At 43.4% G+C, this 9,924-nt stretch overlaps 1 protein-coding gene across 1 annotated transcript in view; it reads left to right on the top strand.

Annotated features, from left to right (window-relative positions):
* LOC134341857 (zinc finger protein 235-like) overlaps nt 1–9,924 on the top strand; it is a 37,635-nt gene that overhangs the window by 8,719 nt on the left and 18,992 nt on the right. The gene's annotated exons all lie outside the window — the stretch shown is intronic.

Genomic DNA, 9,924 nt, shown 5'->3' with positions numbered 1-9,924 from the left:
GTGAAGAAGTTTTTCCTAATCTCGGTCCTAAAAGGCTTCCCCTCTATCCTCAAACTGTGACCCCTCGTTCTGGACTTCCCCAACATCGGAAACAATCTTCCTGCAATCTTCCTAGATTCATTCAGTTGTCTATCCTTATGACACACTACCAGGTTCACACTGGAGAGAGGCTGTTCACCTGCTGTGAATGTGGGAAGCAATTCACTCAGTCACCTAACCTTATGTAACTCTCCCTTTGGCTAGCAGCTTAATACAGGGGGTGACAGCCCCGGTCAAACTTAGGAAATCTCGTTTGGGTGGATGCTGCGCAATGTGTCCCCTTTTACAAATCAGTACCCTGAAATAACAAACAGTACATGATGTGATAAAACTATTGAGCTTCATAATTCTTACTTTGAGTATAGGGTTAGTGAAGTAAACAAATAAAAGAGAAAGGGCCCACTCTCTCCCTTCGCGTCTTCTCATCTCTCCCCAGCAAAAGACCACGAAAATCTCTCTTCCAGACTCACAAGAAAGAACATTTCTGTCATTGGATACCCTTCCCTCCAAAACATTGTTATCTCTAGTCATAACCTAAACATTGCTGCTACAGAGAAACCATTACCTCAGCAGTGATACATTGCAGAGAGGCCATTCCATGAGCAGTGAAACCTGACATCATGTTACACTTGTGACACACTGCCGGGTTCACACTGGGGAGAAAGTTTCAATCAGCTGCATGCTGGATATTTGTCCATCACCGTTGCTGAATGTTATTTCGAGAGTGACTGTCTGTGCTGAACTCTGCAATTATTGCTGCTGCTCACCACACCCAGTTCTGCGCCCTGGTCACTGGGCATGGGAGGAGTTTCTTCTGCTGCACATTCACCTTTAATGGGACTGGAGTTTAATATTCTGGATCTTAGACAAATAAATCAGTTCTGTTTTAAACTCTGTCTTGGGTACTTAGTGAATTTATAACACAATTGGTGTACTGTAGAGAGTCAACTCAGGCTGGCTGGACACTGCCAGTGATTCAGTTCCACGACAGCCCTTTTAAATCCTCCCCTGTCGTTCACCTCTCACTCTCCCTGTGATGATGGGTTCCAAGCAGTTACCACTCTGTGGGTTTTTTTTATTAAATGCAATCGTGAACAATAGCCAGATCAGAAATGCTGATCGTCAACTAGTTCCCAAAGAGAACTCTGATAGGCCAATCAGAAGGTTCACTGCTGCTCAGCGATAGAATATATAAAAAATCATATGTACAGGTAAGAGAAATTAAAAATAGTAGAATTACTGGAGTCATGATGATCATGATGAAATCTGCTGGAGAGAGATATTTATACACATGCTGCCCTCCATAATTCAAAGAGATTGAAGGATAAGGTTGCAGGGTGACAAAACGGGGCAGGAGCACTTGGAACTAAAAACTAATCCCTACCGGGAGGAAACAGCACCTGTTCTTTCCGCACTGTTCTCCAGCAGTTTAAGGACTAAGTCCAGCCGGAAGATAAGTCACAAGTGCTCTTGAAAGTCAGGTATTAACCCTACTTGCCAACAACCAAGCATTGCCATCCTGGTCCCCTTCATGATAGCTTATGAAGAAGCATATGACTTCCCTCCCAGAGATGATAGGTGTTTGTGCACTCGACTCTTGAAGGCTTGCACCCCATCGTCGCAGATGTTTCCAACCACAGCATCTGGAAGGCTGTTCCAAATTCTGATAGCACAGTGAAGGAAGCTTCTATCCGGTGTGTGGCTTCTCGCATCAGGCATAGAAACAGCCTGAGCAGGCATTGACAAACTTGATTGTCTGGTACGCCGTCTCTCATAAGATGAAGGCAGCATGGCGTGAAGGTCTGCAGGGCTGTGGCTGGCGGGCATTTTGTATATTCTGCATTGTGCATTTTCATCTACACCTATAATCCTGGGAGCCTTTCTCTGAATGGAATCAAACTGGCTGAGGGAACTCTGTGAGGCATTCATCCATGATACTTTGTACCTGGGCTTTGTAAACCGTGGCTCTGCCCTCTTTGTCTAATTTGGATGCTACTTTCCACAGAGCTCCAAGCCTTTGTCCAGCCATGTATGAAATAGTGGAAACGTGTTTATCCCATACCAACGTGCTGTCAATATTGACACCAAGGATTTTACAGTTCCCAAAATACAGGTCGGGGTTAGTTGGACTTCTCTTCCTGGACATCATCATCGCCTTGCACTTAGTAGGCTCAAAAGTGACATTCCAGTCGTCTGCCCAGGCTTTCATCCTGTCAAGATCCCTATTCAGGCCTGCTGTCACTGTATTACTCTCTCCTGCTCTAATTGAAGAGGTTTCCCTTGAATTCTCTGCAGATGGAGCAGGGTCAGAAACCAGAGGTGGGTCTGCACAGGGCAGAGTTTGGGGTTCTGGATGATGGTCGGGGTAAGAATGTATGATGAGGAGAAGGGAATCAGCAGCGGGGCGTGGCAATGAATGACAAAGTAGCAACATTTGGAAGCTGACTGGCAGAGAAAGTCTTTCGGTTTTCTGACTGATGATACAAACAATACCCATGGTGATGTGCTCCACTGATTGAGGAACATCTGTTGGTTGGGAATGGTTTTATCTGTAGAGGGAGTTGTTCCTGCTTGTATTGATTATCACATAATTGTTAATATTTTGACTGTAAAACTGGATCAGGCTTGAATTTATGGTGCCTTTATGATGTGATAGAGGGCATTCATGAGTTTGCATTTTAAAGCAAGATTTTAGTGAATGATATATGCCACTTGATTGTACCTTTGTAAGTAATCAGTTTGAGTTAAACTGCTACAGGATTGTGACTGGTTTCTCTTGGCATTTTCTGCACTTACTGCTTAATGAAATATAAGCATCTTAATGAAGAATTCCACCATATTATGGTCACTCTTACCCAAGGGGCCTCTCACGACAAGATTAATAATTAACCCTTCCTCATTGCTCAAAACCCAGTCCAGAATAGCCTGCTCTCTAGTTGGTTCCCCGTCATGTTGGTTCAGAAAACCATCCCGCATACATTCCAAGAAATCCTCTTCCTCAGCACCTTTACCAATTTGGTTCCCCCAATCTACATGTAGATTGAAGTCACCCATTATAACTGCTGTTCCTTTATTGCACACATTTCTAATTTCCTGTTTAATACCATCCCCGACCTCACTACTACTGTTAGGTGGCCTGTACACAACTCCCACCAGCGTTTTCTGCCCCTTAGTGTTATGCAGCTCTACCCATATCGATTCCACATCTTCCCGGCTTATGCACTTCCTTTCTATTGCGTTATTCTCCTCTTTAACCAGCAACGCCACCCCACCTCCTTTTCTTTCATGTCTATCCCTCCTGAATATTGAATAATCCTGAATGTTGAGCTCCCATCCTTGGTCACCCTGGAGTCATGTCTCTGTGATCCCAACTATATCATAATCATTAATTACAATCTGCACTTTCAATTCATCCACCTTGTTACGAATGCTCCTTGCATTGACACACAAAGCCTTCAGGCGCTCTTTTACAACTCTCTTAGCCCTTATACAATTATGTTGAAAAGTGACGATCTCTTGAAATCAGTATTTATAACTGCCACAAATTCCTAGAACCATTGACAGCGAAAATTACAGAACAATCAGTCTTATAAGTCACATAATAAAAATTTTGTTGAGAATTGTTCTGAGTCGAATTAAAAACAAATTAAGACAGAAAATTCTAAACTGCAATATGGGTTTATTGAGGATAGAGGAAATAGGAACACAATTTTCATACTATGAATGCTTTCCGAAAGGGCAGTTGAATATGAAAATGATGTCTTTTTATGTTTTATCGATTTCACTAAAGCATTCGACAAAATGAAACATGATAAAATATTTCAAATTCTCGCTAAACTAAACACTGACTGAAGGGACCAACAACTGCTTCAAAATTTATATTGGAATCAAACAGCGGAGGTAAAAATTGATGATAATATAAGCAGTTGGACTAAAATTAAAGGAGCAGTTAGACAGGGATGCGTTGCCTCACCGGAAATATTTAAGATCTATAATGAAGTGATTCTCAGAGAAATAGAAGACATAGATGGGATAAAAATTGGTGGTGTTAACATCAGCAATATAAGATATGCAGACGATACCACCCTAACAGCAAGTGCTGCAGAAGACCTACAAATCCTCCTAGACAAAGTAATACAAACAAGTGCAGATCTTGGTCTAACCATCAACTGTAAAAAAACAAATGTATGGTAATATCAAAACAACAGGATACCCCCGACTGCCAATTATACATCGGTAACCAAGAGATTGAACAAAAGACCGGCTTTAATTACCTTGGTAGCTTTATATCACAAGATGCTGGAACTAAAGTGGAAATAATAAAAAGAAGAATTGCCATTGCCAAAACCAGCTTCCAAAAAATGAAATCCATTTTTACTAACAGACACACTTCTCTGACAACAAGGCTGAGGCTACTAAAATGTTGCATCTGGTCAATCTTGCTGTATGCTTCCGAAACACAGACTATAACACCAGAACTCTAAAGAAACTTAGAAGCAACAGAAATATGGTTTCTTAGAAGAATGCTGAAAATATCATGTTGGGATATGGTAACTAATCAGACAGTACTCCAACGTGACCATACAGAAAGATCTTTAATGAGAACATTAAATGAGAGGAAACTTAAATTCCTGGGCCATGTCTACAGAAAGGGAGAAATAGAATGTCTTACATTACAAGACCGTATGCCTGGGAAACCCGGAAGAGGAAGGCAAAGAAGAAGATATATGGACGCTGCGAAAGAACAGATTTAAATGTGCGAGATATCATTGATGCTCCGATGTGGAAAGCCATGATCGCCCAAGCGTGTAACACGCAAGACACATAAAGAAGATGATCAAAAAGTTAGGTTCTCCCAGTGCATGCCTGGAAACCAAGTCCACATAATGAATTTGGGTCTACCAGGGAAGTATAAGTTGGCTGACCGCTGGGAAGCTACGGCCTATGCAATGGAGAGTCAAATGCCAAATGTACTAGTTTTCTGAGTGATTCCAGAGGATGGGAATGGACCTGTCTGGATTCTGCATCGGAAACACCTTCTACCTCTGGTGCAAGAGGTACGTGTTACCCCAGAGACTGGCCTGGACCCTACACCTAGTAAGAGGACCCTGCCGCAACGCGGAGAGACTGAAGGACTCGGAGGATGAGGTAAAGGGGTTGTGGGATATGCTGCCTTTCGCCAACTCCCCAAAAATGATGAAGCAATTCCCATCCTTTCTCTCGCTGAGGCAGGTGACCTGGGCGGGGAGCGAGTGTGGGGTTGTGTGGGGGATTAGCAGTGCTCAGGCTGGCTTGCAGCTGGACTAGGAAGCGGGTCCAGGCTGCAGAGTAACTGGGGATGAAGCTGAGCAGAGGGATCCGGGTTGCAGGAAGGCACGAGTGATAGACCGGGGGGACCCTTGTCATCTACACCAGAGGTATCCCAAGGAGTGTCGGAAACTGAAGTAGTTGATGGGGTAAGGAAGTCTCAAAGGATCGGCTTGCCTATGTAGGACCAGGGTAACAGAGTGCTCCGACTATCCCCCTAGTGAGATAAGTCACTACCTTTTAGAAATGGATTGGAGTTGCTGACCTCATGAAATTCCATTGAAAGCGCTGTTGTTAATATGAGATGACAAATTATTTCCAAGTCATGAGGACATGACTATTTCGGTGTGGGGAGAGTGTAATGCCCTAGTTATTACTTTTACTGTTGTGCTGTATGTATTTCATATTGTCAGTTCTGTAAAAGCAGCTTGTTTTCAGCTTGTTTGGCTTATGGTTGAACATAAGAGATGAGGAGAAACGTATGCTATCCAATTAGGATGGTTGAATTAAGGGGCTGTTTCTCTGGTGAGGGACACTAAGGTTGGGCCTGGGTTTTGTTCGGCGGGAGGTGGGGAGAGAAGACGCTGTAGAGACCCGGTCGAAGCACAGGATCCGGCGGGAGACCCGTTTGTTCGAGATGGATTGCGAGCGCCGTTCGGAAGGTGGTGTGAGCTTTCACGTTGACCGAGGACCCAGCGCCTGAGCGACAGAGAAGTTCCAGATGAGCTCCAACGTGTGCACGTATGACTGTTTAATTGGAATTGGGCAGTTTATTTTTGTTATTCTTCACTAACCTTTCAGTTAAGTTAAGATTCATAAGTATAATCCCTTTAATCGTATGCAGTGTACAGTCTGTTATTTGTCACAGGATAGCAAATTACACAGCACCCACACAACCCGGGGTTTGGAGTGGGATCGAGCCGTCTCAGTCTCACGAGTTTGGCAGGGATTGAGAGTGCCTTCCTTCGACTCACGCAGCCAAGGAAACCAGGGTGTTTCACCTATATATCAGTGCATGTGGCCAGACACATAAAGATCAGAACTTACAAGGAATAGGGAATTAAAGTGGCAGGAACAGAAAGGTCGGCGATAAGCAGGAGCGGTTACTGATCCGCCTGTCGTTTGTCCAAAACACAGGCGACGTGTCTTTAAACATTCAATGAAGTACACAAAATTAACAGCTGTACCTCTCCATTACTGTTGTCTCTGGATGGAGTGAGAAAACTGTGTGAACATAGAACATTAGTCAATACTTCCTCAATGTGAGCCAGACACGCCTTGATACAGTTCAAGGTGGTTCTCTGGGCTCATATGTCCAAGGATAAGTCAGCTCGTTTTTATTGCCATATAAATCCTGTTTGTGATAGATGTCATTCTGAGGTAGCCTTCTTGACACATATGGTCTGGTCTTGTCCTCTTTTAGAAAAATATTGTAAAGATATTTTTGATATTATTTCAATAGTTCTGTTTTACAACCTCATCCTACTACTGCAATTTTTGGACGACCAGTGATAGACTCTAGTCGTTTATCCATGTCAGCTTTTCGTCTAATTGCATTTGTTACAATAATAGCCAGAAGATCTATTTTATGTAAATGGAAAGATTCTAATTCCCCCGCTACATTTCAATGGTTTTCCCAAACGATAGCATGCCCAATCTTGGAAAAAAAATTAGGAGCGGTACTGTGGATCCTTCGGTTAAATTTGAAGAAACTTGGAGTCCATTTATTCAATGTTTTCATATGATGTAAGTTGACCTTTTCTGAATCCTTTGTAGTAATTTTTTTGTTCATGTACAGAGGAGCGGAGTTAACAACAAATATGTTTAGCCGATGTAATATGACAGCCCAAGCTTTGTTTGTGTTTTTGTTTAGTTTAGTTTCTTTTTAGTTTAGGGGGTTTTCTTTTACACTGTTTATAAAGTATCTTTTTCATGGTGAATTACTATGAGGTTGGGAGGCTAAACTATATTTGCTACTTGGAATTTGTGCTTGTACATGCTAACTGTTATTATTGTAATCCCGATCTCTATGTATCATTACTATTATTGTTATGTTTAATTTTGAAAGTTAATAAAAAGATTGAAACAGAACATAGATATTGACAGCACATTACAGGCCCTTCGGCCCACAGCAGAGAGACCTACTCCAGAGACGGCCAAGAATTTCGCCAACGCTCAGCCCGCTGTTTTGCTCAGCTCTGTGTCCCTGGATCACAGTGGATGTGTCTCATCCAGGACCAGGACATAATGGTGGCGAGGGCCGAGTAGTTCAGAAAATCACGTAAAAAATGTTCGCTTCACAATGCTGAAAGGCGTGGAGTGGCAGAGAAAAATAAAAAGAGTTGTGAAGGTTGGTGGAATCTTGCTGACGAATAGAAATTGAAGAGGATGAAGACCAGGCGGATCTCACCGTGCTGAATTCGGGAGAGGTGTCGGGAGAACATGCAGAGGAAATAACTGAGATGCAGAAAGGAATTTCTCTCCATTGGCAGAGGGACTGAACCTCAGAGAAACCTGTGTGGAGAATCTTCCAACATTGGAAAAGTACAGCGGAGACATGGGAACTGTGAGAATGGAATGAAGCTCCAAATGAGGAGTGTGAGGGTGTGGAATGGATGCAGGAGGCCGGAGCTGAGGAGATCCATGGAGTGAATACAAGAGACAGAAATGAACTGAATCAAACTTCCACACTGACGACAGGATACAAAAGAAAAGGACGCAGAAGGAATTTTTCCCAGGTGGGGAGTTAAGAAACGGGATAATTTGGAACGGTGACGGGGAGAATACCCTTCAGGAAATGGAATGAACGCTTGCAACTTTACACCCGAAGTTCTGCGGAGGATCAGTGTTTGAAATACTTCAAAATATTCATTTTTTATGTAAATCAATGAGATTAGATGCGGAAAAAGGAAAAGATTCTTCGTGGGAATATATTAGTCGTGATAATGTCTCATTAAGGAATAGCTTCTGTTTGTATTTCATTTGCCCACCCTGATTTTCGCGAATTTTCACAGTGTGATCGCTATTCCCCAGTTATTACCCAGGAGGCTTTGCTCTATTTGCCCCGTTTCGTTCTCCTGGAACACTTTCAGTTGCGTGTCCATTACCATATGGCTTGGAGCATTCGTGTGGATGAGTTGTTGACGGGATGCGTATCTCGCCCAGTTTTCCACTGAGAGAATGCTCAAAAGTGGAAGGAATGGACAGGCTACTGAGCCGACGGATGGGACTGCGGAAATTTCACCTCGGGTAGCTGAAGGATGGACGTCCGCGGTGGAGGGAGGGCCGTGCGGGCATGACTGAAAGAGCGCTGAACTCTGGGATCATGGGACTGATTTGGACGGGACCTTGCAGTGATTTGGATACAAGTGCATAGAATTATAAACCCAGCCATCTCGATTTAGTTGTGTCATTAGTTATGCAAACACCCGTCTTCAATTTATCCCCCAAACGTCGTTTACCGTCTGTGCCTCTTTAAATATCTTTTTTCTCCCTTCTTCACCGTTTCCACATCGCTCCCCTTATCATTTCATTTCCTGAATATTGAGATCAGCTCTCTTTATATCGGTATGGGAATGGCATGGCAGAAAATTCCGGTTAACAGAATATATGTATATACAGCTCGGAAGGCAGTTCAACGAAGCGAATAAGGAGTCAAGGCTTATTTATACCACTGCGTCAAATCGACGCCGTAGGTACGGCATCGCCGCGAACCATACGCAGAGCCTATGCGGATCCCTACGCCGTAGCCGTGTGGTCTTGTGCCGGCGGCGTCATGTGTCACAAATATGATTGTACTTTTAAAGGAATGATCTCGACGATTTAACGAAGCAGGAAGGTAGATAGAGTTTGGATGGCCTTCAGTAATGTTTCTAACAAGGCACCCATGACAGATACAGGGACGCGGAGATGAATTGGCAAACTAGTCACACAATTAGCTTGGTAAATGGATGCGAATGGCAGTGTGCGAGCGTGTCTCTCCTCCCGGACCCGGCAATAAGCGGCGAGCTGTAGATTTGCTGCTCGGTCCTTTATTGTTTGTAAAAGAGGATGTGAAACAAAATGTGACTTATCCACATTGTGAAATGAAAATCTGGGAGGGCATATAGACCTTTGGAGGGTCGTTTTTAGTTGTAACCTTGCAACGCTAGGCCATACCTTTCTGAATGCAGGAGGACAGTACAGCGAAAGTGGATTTTGTTATTCTTGCATTGTTCACCGAGGCTCTGAGTGGAAGAATTCCGACTCGGTCTGACAGCGATACGGAGCACTGGTGATAACAGACTGAGAGCAATGGGTGCAATTCTGATTGCCACGTCATGGGAAGGATGTTGTAAGAACTGAGCTATGGTAGATCAAAATTCACCAGATTGTTTCCTGGACTGTGGGGAAGGGGATAAACTATAAGGAGAAGTTTGATTGTCTGAAATAGAAAATAAAGTGAAGGGTCCGTGTAAAAGTTTATACAATTATGGGGAGGTGTATATTGTACAGATAGCCAACAACTTTGTCTTCTATGTCAGCAGTGGCACATCCAGACACAGATCTGAAGACATTCTCTTTTTCTCGCCCAGTGCG

The sequence above is a fragment of the Mobula hypostoma genome, unplaced genomic scaffold (assembly GCF_963921235.1).
Source record: "Mobula hypostoma unplaced genomic scaffold, sMobHyp1.1 scaffold_53, whole genome shotgun sequence".
Taxonomy (NCBI): Eukaryota; Metazoa; Chordata; class Chondrichthyes; order Myliobatiformes; family Myliobatidae; genus Mobula; species Mobula hypostoma.
Note: the sequence above shows the minus strand (reverse complement) of the source record. Positions and strands in the feature narration are given on the sequence as shown.